This window comes from Camelus dromedarius, chromosome 4 (assembly GCF_036321535.1).
Source record: "Camelus dromedarius isolate mCamDro1 chromosome 4, mCamDro1.pat, whole genome shotgun sequence".
Taxonomy (NCBI): Eukaryota; Metazoa; Chordata; class Mammalia; order Artiodactyla; family Camelidae; genus Camelus; species Camelus dromedarius.
In genome coordinates, this window is record NC_087439.1 from 31,273,256 (window position 1) to 31,287,440 (window position 14,185).

The window sequence follows — 14,185 nt, forward strand, 5'->3', positions numbered from 1 at the left end:
AAAATGTGCCTCTAGCTTAGATGACAATTTTTTACATTGAATATACATTTCCATGCTCATTAGTTTTCATCTGAGTTGGTCTAGGGGAGGAAGCTGTCATATCACTTTCTAGTTGTCAAAAAAAAAAAGGCTGTGTGAAGGAAGTGGCATTTTATGAGGTCTTGTATATGCCAAACCAACCCACCTAATCCATCCTTGGACAATGATTTATTAAATAGTTCTCTCTTTTTTTTTTTTAAATGGCTAAATAGTTCTTAACATTCTTTATGTGGTAATGAGCAGTCCAGGAATGCCCAACTCACTTGACAGAGTTTGATCTAACTCATCTTTCTATCATTGTCAGTGAGACCAGAAAAGCTTATTTTCCAAGGAGAAAAATGAAGAGGGAGAGAGTTTGTCAGTAATAAGTGTTCATGATCAGTCACATAGCATTGGAAGTTGGAGTGTTTGACAATATAGCAAACATCAGCAGGTAAACGGGACAATGATTGTCCCATTGATTCCCAAGTGCAGTTTAGTCCCAGGAAGACCCTGGAGTGCAGCTCTATTCCTGAAATCCAGTTCATCCAGTGAGCAGTCTAGCTAACCTATTGAACATAGGTGGTCTAGAGGTCACTGAAAACCTGGGTCAATTCTATTACCTCCAGTGAGCTAAGAAATACTTTTGGGAGGGCCAAGATGGCACTGTGGACCCTGAATTAAACAGATAATCTCAGATCTAAACTGAAGCCTAAATAGCTGCAGTCTGAAATTATCATTTCAGTAGACATTTGCCTAGAGTAGGCATGATTGGTATTTGGCTACGCTTGAGAATATTTTTTTCCAAAATGGAAGCTTGGTCCCATAAAATGTCTCTGTGACTTCCTTTCCTTATAAGTAATCAAGGGAATTGGGACTGGACTTTCCCAATAGGAGTTCTTGAGAATCATTAGTCTTACAAGTTGGTCCAAGATAAGAGGGTTCCATTGTCAAGAAGTGTGGGACGTGTTGAGCATTAGAACCCCTCTGTGAGCTCTGCAGGCACATTCAATTGTAATGGCTCCAAGAAACAAAGCCTTGAAGGAAAAGAATCTGTTGGCTTCTTTGGTTTCACCTTGCATATCTGAAAATTATTCAACCACAGAACACTATATTTAAGTTAATTTTGTCCCATTGAATAAACTTTGTGAATCCCTATACTAACACTAGTCCAGAGTGGTGACTGCAAATCTACGTCGGTCTAAACAACCCCTGGGACTGGCCCAGGAAAAACGGGCACCCAAGGGTGGGAAGAGAGTTGGTTTACCATCCTTTCCATCTCTGACCTGTGCACCATTTGACTGACAACTAATGTATTACTCTAGGAAATCTATCCCCTGCTTTGGGACTCATTTTCTTTGTCTGTAAAATGAGCGAGCTGTATGACCCTTTCAGCTCTGTCATTGCATGAAATATCTTCCTATGTGTGAGGTTCACTTTAGAACTTGACCTCTCCGTTGCCCCTTGGGCTGCTGAGTGACAGACACCACAGCTAATCCTCCATAAATAGATGTTCCATATCTTGGTCTCAGGATGAATTTATAGCAGAAGATTGACACATAGTAACTTTCAAATGGGACCAATCTGACCTCCAAGAAAAAACATTTTACACTATTTTTAAACCATCATATTACATTATAAAGCAATGGTATATTTTTTATTTAACAAGTATGAATGATAGTCCTGATTTTTATTTGAAAAATAATAAGTTTAAAGCTAACCAATGTTTACAGAGCAATTTCTCTGAACAGGACAACATCCAAGAGGCATTTCAATGCACCTTAGAGCTATCCCAGGAGCCACTGGGATTAATAATAAATTTTTCACCTAGAAAATTCCTATTTCTGCTTTCTTTTGCTTTGTATGAAAGCAATAAAAGACCTTTCAATGTGATTAGTATAGGTGTTCACCCACCCCAGGGGTTTAACAGGTAGCAGAAACATTTTGTTTATCTGTTATTTTGTTTAATTCAGAATGGTGACAAAAGGGTCTAAACATCAAATGATCTAAAAATGAACCTAAGGCTGCAGAGACTGGGAGGGACCAAAAGTAAAATGTAAATCTAATATAAATACCAGGAAAATATGACTTTCAGGGAAGAATTAAAGAATGCCTAAGCCATGGTATTTTCAGTGAGAAAAAGTAACAATGAGAAACTGTAAGATAATAAACTAGCAACGTTCATCTCAATGTGTTCACCTCAAGTGAATACGTACAGCAAAATCATAACCCCATTAGCAGTTTGGAATTTAACTTCTGCTTCTTAAAATAAGCAAAGAATAGTTTTACAAATAAGGAATAGGTAAAGAATAGCCCAACATGTAAGGAATAGGTAGAGAATATTAACTCTAAAAACGCACTGTTCCCAGAGGCTAAGTACCTGGCATCCTTAGAAATCCAAAAGGAATCCTTCCTCATACCTCAGCTCAATTCACCTTGCTGACTTTCTCATTCTCCAGATGCACAAAATGGAAATGTACATGGAATCACAAGGCTAATTGCTGCTTTGCCACGCCGCCTAATGGCCCAGACTGGGATCCTTATCAGCGACCCTTATTGGCATTTAGCTCAAGATTACCCCAGGTAGTGCCCTGTCAACATATAGTCTCTCCCTTGGCCCTTTGGCTATGTCCCACCACTTCTAAAGGCATATCTGCATCTCTGTTCCTGAGGCTCTTTTCCTTGGGACTAAGGGAAGCTGTACTGCCTAGCAAGCTGCAGACCAGAAGTGCTGAGAAACTAACACCACCCGGTCACCAGCTACCGTGCTCAATAATGACTGTCAGGAGTTTTTGTATAAATATCCCAGCTCCCTCCCATCTTGATAGGAATAATTTTGAGGCATGTGCTTTGCACTGATCACAGTTTCATTGTGGCTTGATGGTTCTGCCTTCCCTTCCCTGTATAATATGCCCTTCTTTACGGAGTGGCTTGCACTCCTTAAAGTACTTTCACTTAAATACGTCTACAGTGCCTGCATCTGGGAAAACCCACACTAAGACTTCTTATATCCAGTGGCCATTTCACAACACCAGGAAGGGAAGTTCTCAGAAACAGCTAATACAGCAAAGGAGCATGGTTGTCAAAGAAAATCTCACCGCCATCATGCTCAAGCTCTCCAAAGGGCACACTAGTGGGCAAGTCATGGTCTCTTACGCTTGCCTCGCCTATGCCCTTGAGCCCCTCTAAAATGCTCGCCTCCATCTTCTCAGCTAACTTATGTCTAAATCTTCCCTGGATGCGACATCAGAATGTAACTAGACCATTCTCTAGGATAGTGGTTCCCAAAGAGTGGTCCCAGGACCAGCAGCATTAGGACCCCCTGGGAACCTGCCAGAAATGCAAATTCTTGGGCCCGGTCTACTGAATCAGATTCTCTTGGGTAGGGGCCCAACACCTCTATTTTAACAAGTCCCCCAAGTGATTCTCATGCATAATAAAGTTTGAGAACTACTCTTCTAGGAAGTATTTCCTGTCCCCTGCAATCTGAGTGTAAAAACCTCCCACTCCAGTTCCTCACCACCTTCCACATTTATACAGTCAACTTAACTCTCAGCGCTACCTCCTAAATCTCTCTCACATCAACCTTTTCCCCTTCTCCATTGCCACTGGCTTAATCCAGGCTAATCCATATTTCTCACCAGATTATCAATGCAATCTCCCAACTGGTCTCCCCGCATCCGTGCCACCCAACTGCCCTCCGTCAACCATTAGATGTACATGTCTAAAATGCAAACGTGCCCTTCTAGTGCTCAGAATGTCATCTAGAGGTAAGTTTAAGATCCTTTGGCTCTTCATGCAAGGCCATTTGTGATTTGGCTCCTGCCTGTCTAACTTTTCCTGGACTACAGACACATCACAATACCTACAGCTCACCTCCCCACCCACTCCCTCAAGGAGTGCCTCTATCACAGATGCATTCCTTAGCATCTTAAAGAACTTGCCAGTCCCCTTCATTAAACAAGCCATAAGCATACAAAGAACAATCCTTCTAGATCAAATCTTGGAGGGGATCAGTAGCCTAAAGCAACTCAGGCTGCAGCAGTGAAGAGAGGAGGAGGATGGGACCAAAGCTATATTTTTCTTTACTTTTTCAGTTTTCCCTCAGGGTAGGTCTTACCCACCAGGGCCCATCAGGCCACGTGGCTTCCAGCCATTCTGCATTTACTATCTTTGGCTCTAGGATTTCTTATGTCCCTAAACTCTGAGATGAATCCTTCCTCTGTAAACTGGAGATGAAAGCTTGCCTTGTGTATCACCTAGGGCTGGTTGAGAAATGTTTATAATAAGCTTTGAAAGCTTTGAGGTATAAGACAAAAGTAAGGTATTCTTTTCAAAAAATTGTAACAATTACACTAGCCAACATTTAGTGAGCAAAAATTATTTGCCAGGCCTAATCTGAGTGTAAAATGCATTATTTTATTTAATCCTTTTAACGTTCCCTGAATAAGATACTATGATAATCCCCCCCATTTTACATAACAGGCAACTGAGGCAGCAGGCATTGGAAAAAACCTACCCAACATTACATAACTTGGAAGTAATGGATCCAGGATTCAAACCCAGGCAGTGTCACTCCAGAGCACAAATTCTTAACGCCTGTGTGCTACTGCCTCACAAGCACGTCTGTGACTGTGGGGATGTGACATTATCCAAAGGGCCTGACATACCCTAGGGTAGGCCAGTTGAGTTCATTGCACAGGGATCAATCCATTGCTCTATTAACCATCCATCTACCTACTCACTGGTCATCCATTCATTGTCCTCCGTTGGTAGCTGGAGTGGTGAAGAGTCTTGTCCTGGGGGTGAGAGCACCTGAGTGTGAGTCCTGGCTCTGCAAAGATATTAAAAGTGTGACCTTGGGCAAGTAACCAACCTGCTTTGTACCTTGGATTCCCCACCTGTAAAATAAGGAAGACATTTTTACTGGCCTCTTAAGATTTTGTGCATATCAAATGAGAGAATTTATGTAAAAAGTTGAGCACAGTGCCTAATCTATGGTAAGTGTTCAATCAATGTTGGTTATTATTATTACCATTTCTCTGGAGCAGTAGCAATGCAGTCAGGAAAAGCAATATTCTCTACCAAAATGTGAAGAATACTATAGGAGCCATCACAACATCTTGGGAGAATGCTTACAGCACTTGGACTTGAGCCCTTTAGCCCTCTTTGGGTCACCAGACAAAACTGAACAGGCTTAAGACCTGGGGTCAACACAGTGTTGACTGCAGAGCTCACTGCTGCAAATAGCAGCCACCTGCGGGCTGGACAGAATGAGTCCACCCTCTGACGAAGAGCAGGCAGGGTGCAGATGAGGAGACGGCAGGAGACAGCAGGCACTGCTCTGAGACAGGGTCACGAGGGTGTGGGGAAAGCTAAGCCAGAGCAAAGGCAGTGTGTGTTGGCTCAGTGGGTAGAAGGGAAGAAACTAAGTGCATCTCAATCAAAAATGGATTCTTTCCAGGGTGGGGAGGGTATACCTCAGTGGCAGAGCACATGCTTGGCATGCACGAGGTCCTGGGTTCAAACCCCACTACCTCCATTTAAATGAAGTAATTAAAACCTAGTTACCTCCCTGGCCCCCAGTTTTTTAAAAAATAGCTTCTTTCCAAAGGGGCTGTGCTGTCTGTGGGGAGCCGGGGCCCCATGGCTCAGCCTCATTGTCACAAAGGGCCTCAAGAGGAGGCTCTGAAGTTACATCTAACGGGGTGACACAGTACCTGACAAGATAAACCCATAGGATTACAAGTCGCTGTTCACTGGGGAACCTAAAGCTCGGATCCGACGTCTAGAGTACACTATGAATTAGGATTTTTAAGTAAGTTCTGCAATTATCTTGTGAATAACATAAATATATTGCACTCTGTTTTTGTGTTATAAGTTAACTTGTTGATTGAAAACATTTAAAATTTCCCACAATACTCATACGCTTGCAATCCTGCTGCAATATTTTTTAAAAGTTGTTTTTTAATAGACCATGAGGCTCCAAAGAACAAGTGGAACAGGCCAGGCACTGAGGCTCCTGAAGCTTTAGATTACTTTTACTTTTACTTTGTATCACTTTCACCTCAGGATATTATGGGTGAAATTGTGTCCCCCCCAAAAAGGTTTATCACAGTCCTAACCCCCCAGGATCTGAGAATATGACCTCGTGTGGAAATGGGGTTGTTGAAGATGTTATTAGTGAAAATGTGGTCATACCGGAGTAGCGTAGACCCTTAAACAGTATGACTGGTGTCCTCATAAAAAGACGAGAAGCACAGAGGAGACTGCCATGTGCAGAAACAGAGACACACAGGAGACGATGGCCAGATGAAGATGGAGGCAGAGATTGGAGCCAAGGAACACCAACGATTGCCTGCAAACACCAGCAGCAAGAAGGGGCAAGATTAGATTTACCCTGGCAGTTTTCATAGGGAACATGGTCCTGCTAACACCTTGATTTCAGACTTGCAGCCTCCAGAACTGTGACAATAAACTTTCTGTTTTAAGCCACCCGGTTTGTGGTACTTTGTTACAACGACCCTAGGAAACTATTACACAAGGTTACATCGTCCCTTTACTTTCACAGCCCCTGTTAGATGGTTCAGGCATCTGTTAGAACAGGATCCCACCTGTTGGTGTTGTGTTATTGAGGCTATCAGCAGGAGTGGTGTTTATTCATCTGTATCTCAGCACAAAATAGTTGCTTGATAAATGCATCTTTGACTGACTGAATGAATCTCAAGGAGCCTCTGGGATTCACTTGGCTGCTAGTCCAACTCTAGCCTCCAGCCCTCGAATATGACTAATTTCCAACTTAATAGGTATACAGAGGTGCCAGGTATGAGAAACCAGGGTAGCAGCAGATGGACCTGGAGGACACTATGGGCTCTGAGACACTGAGCCTTGACCTCACAGCTGACCTCAGATCTGCCCCTTACCTCTGAGCAGCCTTCAGCTACATAATTCTGGGTCTTTTTAAAAGTAAGTTATAGGCAATCGATTTTCCTTACCGATTTGTCTGGGAAAAAATTCCTTGAAATTAAAAATGAGTATCACTTCATTGCAAGTGTATATGTGAGAGATATAAGCTGTAATTCAGTGTTTCTCCTTCTCCATGTATTTTGCATACGTGTGTGGAGATGTGTATAAATTTCACATGCTTGTGTCAACAGCACTTGAGTAGATATTTAATGACCTTTACAATTAGGCTAGTGCAATGATTCCTGTAGACACAACCATTCGGTTGAAAATAATCGTGTTATCTTTAAACATGTCAGTTCCAGAAAGATGAAATATGTAACAAAAGGAAAAGAAACAGTAAACCCAAAATCATTAAACTCATTAAAGTTTATGTGTTTCCAGAGGTATTGGACATTTTAAATTCTTCAAAAGGTGTAACTTCAAAGATAACCGATTTATATCTCACTAGAAAAAAGCTGTGTTTTGTTATTTATCCTTAGATGCAAATGGAGTTATTTCTAACAGAGTACCGTCATGACTTGGACATTGGAACCATCCAGTCAACCTTACTAGTTGCCCAGAGGATCAGATGGGAAAGAGAATGACTATGTGCTCACCATCCATTTCCCATATGCCTGAGAGAAGATCCCAAAAATCCAAGTTCTCAGGGCAGCTGGCCTTCAAATCAGTCACCAGAAAAAGAAATGCTTCCTGACACTGTCTGAGCACACTGCAGTAAACACTCCTCGTGTCCAGTGGTCACATGGTACAGTGGTAAACATGGGTCCAGATTGCCTGGTACAGTGGTACACATGGTTCCAGAAAATCGAGAGCACTCTGACCCACCCAGGTGCACACCGTTGCATACAAATGCTTTAGGTGTGACACCTGGTTACCGTGACACTTCCTTTCTCTGAATCAGCACTCTGTCTACCTGCCAAGTGGTGGGAATTTCAATAGTTTGCCAGAGAATTAAGCAGACTGTGGTTTTTAAACTGGGGTATGTTACTTAAAATCACTATTGAATAGAACTGAGAAAACTTTTTTTTTAACATTTAAAAATACTCTTACTGACCATGGTCTTTCAACCATGGTCTTTGAGGTCCTTGTGGTTGGAAGGAGTTTTCCTGGGTTTACCCCAGGAATCACTTACAGCAGAATTTCTCCATTTTCCCCCTCCTTTACATGTTGGCATTTTGCTGTTGCTAAGCAAGGTAGAATTTGATTTTTTATTTTAATGCTTTACAGCAGGTACTCAGTAAATAGTTACTGAATGACCTAAAAGATTCAAAATATATGTGCTTAGTGAATCTTGGGTGAACAGATGCTAAATGATGTCATTGCTTATGAATGCAAGCCAGACTAAAAAGACCTAGTCAACAAAAGCTGTAGGAATGACACACAGGTGACGACTGTCCTCTTGGTACTACTGCCTGAAGGGTATTTCACAAACATGAGCTGGTCCTCCTGGGGAAGAGAGAGGAAATTCAGAGGTCCTTTCATGACCTTTAAGTGCTTCATGTAAACAGAGAAACCAACAAAACAGCAATCAAACAACTCCCCAACCCAACGTGGCTAAAACCGCAGAGGACCCTGGGGCCGTGTGGGAGATATGAGGTCCACAAAGAGATCTGAGTCGACAGGTAGTATCACCACCAGCTCAGCGGATCTCCTATTTGAGATCCATCCTCAGCACCACCCAGAGGCCAGACACATCCTGGACAGAAACTCCCTTTGCGTTAGCAGGACGACACAGCAGAAAGGCACACCAACCTGAGCACCAGTGGAAGCCTTTAATTAAGCCTGAAGTTCTGAAATTTTCCTTTATTTGCTGGTGTTTGAAGGGTACACAATAAACTTAAATGAGTGAGAACAGGATCAGAATTTTTATGTACTATAAACACTAGAAATTATTCTAGTATACATAATTATTCAGCTTAGCAAATCTTTTAAAAGCAAGCTAAGAGAGAAAATATAAGCATTGCTATCAATTATCTCTGTTCTAACTCAAGGAGAAAACACAGCGGGGAAACGTGGGAGGAGATAGGGCTTCTCTCATTCTAAACAGTGAATTCAGAGTTTGAAAATACAGGATGATGGCTCACATGTCCTCATCTCTGTTCCTGAACAGCTGATTTTTTGGACCCAAGTATAAAATGGGACTATAATATTAGCAGGGCACATTATTCCACTTTGCCTTCAAGATCATCATGAGACACCTCATCAAACACTTTGTCAAACCCATGCAGAGCACATTCGCCTGGACTAGCTGTCTGGCAAAGGCCCTGAGGTCAGCTTGGAATGCTTGCTTGTGCTATTGTCTCTCTCCCCTGTTCGACAGACAGCGCCTATATGATGGAGACTATGTCTGTTTTGGTCACAATATTAGAGACAAAATAAACAACTGTCACCTAACTCACAGACAGACTTATAAACTGAAAAAAGAAAAGAAAAAAGACAAAATGAACTGGCATGCACTCCCTTTCTGGCCACCTTCCTTAGTCACCAGCTTCACAAGGTTTTCCAGGAGACCTACTATGCCCACTCCCTCTTCCCAGCCCAACATCCACCTCTCAACTCTCAGCACCGCCAGAGACAGGGAGGGACCTGGGAGAAGCAGTTTTCTACCTGTTACACACACAGACTGAACCACAGCTCTGAGAACTGAAAGAGAATGGGAGCCCTCACACTTGGAATGAGATCCAGTCTCCTCCATCAGCTCCTTCCTGCCCCTCCAGCCTCACCTCTTCCCACTGAGTGGCCTCCAATCCCCTCAGCCTTCTTACTGGGAGTGCCAGGCAACAGCCCTGCCTGGAACATTCTTACCCCAAATAGTCACTGGGCTCCCTTCCTCCCATCATTAGGTTCACTGCTTGAATAGCACTTCCTCCCACCCTGTGATAACTCTTCCAGATGCCCATCCTCTGAGGGTGCCACGGACTGAGGTCAACTCAAAGGCGCTCACCTTTCCCATGAGTCATGCTCATTCTCTCTCATGTGTCAACTCACAGGCAACAGAAAGAGCGGTTGGATGTTCCAAGCTAGAGCTCACCGAGCAAAAACCAACTTTGAAGTTAACAAGCCCTGCTAGCACTTAGCAAAGGTGGGCTTGGACATGAACATTCAAGCACCAGAGTTAACCAGCCAGTCCTTGTGTGGTTATGTGACGTGCTCTTTTCTTTTTCCTCCCCCCAACACCACACACACACACACACACACACACACACAGTTTTATTTTTTAATCAGAGGCAAGCAACCTCAGAATTGGAATGTGGAAACAGGGTCATAGGTTACTGTCATGTAGAAGAGGGATTAGACACATTCTGAGCATCTCTAATGGCAGAATGAGGCTCAGTGGAGAGCAAGGTGGGTTACAGAGAGGCAGATTCAAGGTTAATACAGACAGAGACACATTTTATAACTAGAGCTGTGTGACTTAGGAATTTCCTTCTTGGTGAGGTAATAGTTGCTGTAACTCAAAGGGTACAAAGACGGCTGCAGAGCCTCTGATTAGGAATGTTGGTGACGGGAAGGGCTCAGTATCCCACAGTCCTTCCAAATCTACAACTCTAAGAGATCTTGAAATAGTTCATTTACTACCAATTTTTGTTGACTCATTTTGCTGAATCAGCATTTCCTAAAGTCATTATGACTCACACATGGTTCATGAGCAAAGCGTTTATCTTCATATCCCAAATGCACTCAGTTTGAATCTTTAAGAAAGAAGATAAATTTATAAACAGGGAGTTTATTTTTGCCTTTCAGAGATAACTTACATATATTTCTCATATTTTAACTCTTTCCTATGATATGTTTAAAAAGAACATCACTATAGGTAGTATGCTTGGACAGCACTGTCAAAATGTCCTCAAAACCCAGGGAGTCAAAATTGAAGTTCTGCTCTCTGAAATAGCCAGATAAATCCTCTCATTAGCCTAAAAATCTCTGTTCTGCACCCTGGGCTCAGCTTACGCCTGTCTGGGGCTACAGAGAGGACTCATTAAACTTCTTCTTAAAGGAGTAGGAAAATTCTATTGTGAACCTGCCATATGACCCTGGAAAAGTTATTTAACTTCTCTGAGCCTCAGTTTCCTCATGAGAAGTATAGAAATTATAACAGTACCTGGCATACAGAGTTACTGTTAGCATTAAATTAAATAATACATGTAACATACTGTCTGCAACATCTGACACATTGTAAATACTCAAAGAAAAGTTAGCTACCATTATTATTCTTATCATCATTAGAATATATTGTGCACGCACACATACGTATATGCAATGGAATACTACTCAGCCATAAAAAAGCATGAAATGTTGCCATTTGCAACAACATGGATGAACTTGTAGGGTATTATGCAAGGTGAAATTAGTCAGACAGAGTAAGACAAATACTATATATCACTTATATGTGGGGTCTAAAAAATAAAACAAACTAGTGAATATAACAAAAAAAAGAAGCAGATTCACAGATATAGAGAATAAACTAGTGGTTACCAGTGGGGAGAAAGAAGCAGGGAGGGCGAAGATAAGGGTATGGGATTACAAGGTATAAACTACTATGTATAAAATAAATAAACTACAAGGATATACTGTACAACACAGGGGATATAGCCAATATTTTATAATACCTATAAACGTAACCTTTAGAAACTGTAAATCACTATGTTGTGCACCTGTAACTTACTAATATTGTACATCAACTATAGCTCAATCAAAAATGGTTTTTTAAAGAAATATAATGGGATTGACACTCTGGATGCACCAAATGCTTAGCATTAGAATAGCACAAACATTCCATGGTCATCAGTGTTTTTCTTATTGTGCCTCAGGTGTCACCCATGCTGGCACAGGGTACATGAGAAGCTGTATGAAAGCACCTCTGGAATGGGTAATATTTCCTTTGGCGACCCTTGCTACAAGAATTGTGGTTGGTGGATGAAGAGCATCAGCCTCACCTGGAAGCTGGTTAGGAAATCAGCTTTGGGGCAGCAGCCCTACCTTTGATTCAGTGCTTAGGGCATGTGTACTGGGGGGAATGTGAGAAGAGTTTTATACTTGCACCCAGTTTATTTTTTAAGTGAACACTAAGGATATTAAGTTCTCTTTAAAACACTGCAGCCTTCCCATCTCAGCCAAACATTCTGATGAACTCGGCATATTCTAGGTGCTCTTGGGCAGTGACAGCATAACTAGGGCTGTTTTTCTAACGGTATGTGATGAGCCAAAGTAATATGAATATCTTACTATAGAGGAAGCTGTACTTTAATTTAGATGAAACACAAAAGCATCTCTGTATTGTGGTCTTCAGAAAATCAGCTTACCATCTTTCCAGCAACTAGTACAGTGTCTGATGTACAGTAGATGCCCAAAATAAAATTGATAGGCTTATTAAAAATCTGTAGGTTTTCTAGTTTGTAAAGGATTAAATCCAAACAATTTATTCTGAAATCCTATGCCTACCAAACTCTGGTCATTCTTCAGATAGGATATACATATAACAGAAAAATACCTATAGCCATTATTTTATAATAACTATAAATGGAGTATAACCTTTAAAATTCTGAATCACTACATTGTACATCTGTAATTTATATAATACTGTATATCGACTCTACTTCAATTAAAAATATTTTTAAAAAAGAAAAATACTAAGGACTATGTCTTAAAATTCTCTCTCATGTAGAATGAGTCTGAAGATAAGCAGTCTCAAGCTAGTATGCAGCTTCCAAGCATTATTAATATCCCAGTTTCCTTTTTTCTCTATAAACGTTAACATGTGATACCCATTCTTAAATCACCTCTGGGTCCAAGATGGCTGCTAGAGCTCAAGCCACTTCATCTGTATTCCAAGTACCAGGAAGAAAGGTGGAAGATAAACATGCACCTTCTTAGATTCCCCCAGAACATTTCTGCTCCTATTTCATTGGCCAGGACTCACCCACATGATCACACTTAATTGCTAAGGAATTTGGGAAATGCATTATTTAATTCTGAGCAGCAAGAAGCTCAGCTAAAAATCAGGGTTGGGTTACTAAGAAGGAGGAGAAGAAAAGATACTGAGGGAAGTAGCCAGCTGTGTCTGCTAAAGCCTCCAACCTCACTTCCAGCTCAATCTACTGTCCATTCGCTTTCACTGGTCCGGTCTTTCAGACACTCAACTGCTCACTGTCTCCCAAATATGGCTCTGTGTGCCCTTGTGCATCATTCCTCCTGGCTTGGAGTACCTCCCAGTTCCACTTCACTACTCTGAGGTCTCCTACTTCCAAGGCTCCCGTCAGGGCTCTCCTCATCCACAGAGCATCCTTAAACCATTTTCCACTGAAATCCAGAAAATGTCACTCCCTGTGTTTTACCTTGTTATTTAAAATTTACCTCTACAGTGACAATGTGAGTCTGTCAGGCATAGGGCTAATTTTGTTTTTAACCAAGATTCTGGCAACATAAGTTCTTCGTGTATTGTGAATATCAGTACATATTTATTTTTGTTATCAATGGCAGTGATAGACAAGAGCTGGACTCAGAGTTTAGAAGTTCTTCCAGCTGGTCAAATTCCTTCTACTCCTGTCAGTAGATTCATGAAACTAACCCTCTTTGGAGTTCGTTTCCAAAGAAACATAAAGATTTAGGGAGTGGCAAATTTTATATAAAATTCACAAGGGACATTAAAAAAAAGTGTTTATAAGCCTTTCTTTTGTGGATGAAGTCAAGGCTTCCTCAGTAGTTTCTGGTCTCTGTTTAACTTTGCAAAGGTTACTGAAGCTGTTAGAGTCAGAGGCCAGAGAAGCCCTAGGGACAATCTAATGAAGTCTGATCGCCCCATTACACAGATGGGCAAACCGAGACAAACTAAGCCTACAGATAAAATGTGTTGGTCCAGGTAGTGCCAGAAATAGGGGACTCTTCTCCAGAAGTAGTCCTGGTCCTTACCACTAAACCACAGCACAGTGCTGGAGGACCTTTTTTCCATTTCTGAAGAGGTTGGAGATGATTAATCATCTGTTGGACCATCACTCTCCGCTAGCCTCTCCCTCTGTCAGCAGCTCAGATTCAGACTCTCTAACCAATTGAAGAATGCTAGTTCTATGGAATTTACACACTAAAAAAAAATTCAGACTTCTGAAGGCCTTACTTGAGAAATGGGGACCCCAAATCTTAGCTTACCCTCCTTGTCCAGCCTTCAGCCTGGCATCTAGGAAGCAACCCCAATATCTAAGCAAAT